Source organism: Chiloscyllium plagiosum, unplaced genomic scaffold (assembly GCF_004010195.1).
Source record: "Chiloscyllium plagiosum isolate BGI_BamShark_2017 unplaced genomic scaffold, ASM401019v2 scaf_78797, whole genome shotgun sequence".
Lineage (NCBI taxonomy): Eukaryota > Metazoa > Chordata > Chondrichthyes > Orectolobiformes > Hemiscylliidae > Chiloscyllium > Chiloscyllium plagiosum.
This window is the reverse complement of record NW_025162043.1, coordinates 1-1,568: the sequence shown is the minus strand read 5'-3', so window position 1 is coordinate 1,568 and position 1,568 is coordinate 1. Positions and strand designations below refer to the sequence as shown.

Below are 1,568 nucleotides of genomic sequence, written 5' to 3'. Positions count from 1 at the left end.
CTCGACATCACAAGGTCAGAAATACCAAAATACAGACAACTGACCCTCCATCACAATGTCAGAAATACCAAAATCCTGACACACAACCCTCCATCACAAGGTCAGAAATACCAAAATACTGACAACCGACCCTCCATCACAATGTCAGAAATACCAAAATCCTGACACACAACCCTCCATCACAAGGTCAGAAATACCAAAATACCGACAACTGACCCTCCATCACAAGGTCAGAAATCCCAAACTACCAACAATTGCCCTCCAATCAAAAGGTCAGAAATACCAAAATAGCAAAAACCGTCCCGCCATCACTAGGTCAGAAATACCAAAATACCAACAAACGACCCACCTTCACAAGGTCAGAAATACCAAAATAGCAAAAACCGTCCCGCCATCACAAGGTCAGAAATACCAAAATACCAACAACCGACTCTCCATCACAAGGTCAGAAGTACCAAAATACTGACAACCGACACTCCAGCACAAGGTCAGAAATACCAAAATACCAACAAACGACCCACCTTCACAAGGTCAGAAATACCAAAATACTGAAAACCGACCCTCCATCAAAAGGTCAGAAATACCAAAATACTGACACCCGACCCTCCATCACAAGGTCAGAAATACAAAAATATCGACAGTCTACCCTCCATCACAGGTTCAGAAAAACCAAAATACCAACAACCCACGCTCCATCACAAGGTCAGACATACCAAAATTCCGACACGCGACCCTCCATCACAAGGTCAGAAACAACAATATGCTGTCACCCGACCCTCCATCACACGGTCAGAAATGACAAAATACAGACAACCGACTCTCCATCACAAGGTCAGAAATACCAAAATAGCAAAAACCGTCCCTCCATCACAAGGCCAGAATTCCCAAAATAACGACAACCGACGCTCCATCACAAGGTCAGAAACACCAAAATACCAACAACAGGCCCTCCATCACAAGGTCAGAAATACCAAAATAGCAAAAACCATCCCTCCATCACAAGGTCAGAAATACAAAAATACCGACTACCGATCCTCCATCACAGGGTCAGAAATACCAAAATACCAACAACCGACTCTCCATCACATGGTCAGAAATAGCAAAAAGCAGACACCCGACCCTCCACCACAAGGTCAGAAATACCAAAATGCCAACAATCGACCCTCCATCACAAGGTCAGAAAGAACAAAATACTGAAAACCGACCCTCCATCACAAGGTCAGAAATACCAAAATACCGACAACCGACCCTCCATCACAGGGTCAGAAATACTAAAATACCAACAACCCACCCTCCATCACAAGGTCAGAAATACCAAAATAAAGACAACTGACCCTCCATCTCAAGGTCAGAAATAACAAAATGCCAACAACCGAACCTCCATTACACGGTCAGAAATACCAAAATGCTGACACCCGACTCTCCATCACAAGGTCGGAAATACCAAAATACCAACAACCGACCCTCCATCACAAGGTCAGAAATGACAAAATACTGATAACCGACCCTCCATCACAAGGTCAGAAAAACCAAACTACCAACAACCGACTCTCCATCACAAGGTCAGA

At 44.0% G+C, this 1,568-nt stretch overlaps 1 long non-coding RNA gene across 1 annotated transcript; it reads left to right on the top strand.

Annotated features, from left to right (window-relative positions):
• The first annotated feature begins 551 nt into the window (after positions 1-551).
• LOC122545178 lies at positions 552-1,312 on the top strand. The gene is made up of 2 exons (XR_006310510.1): positions 552-1,089; positions 1,219-1,312. It is a non-coding gene; the product is annotated as an uncharacterized LOC122545178 (long non-coding RNA).
• The last annotated feature ends 256 nt before the right edge of the window (positions 1,313-1,568 follow it).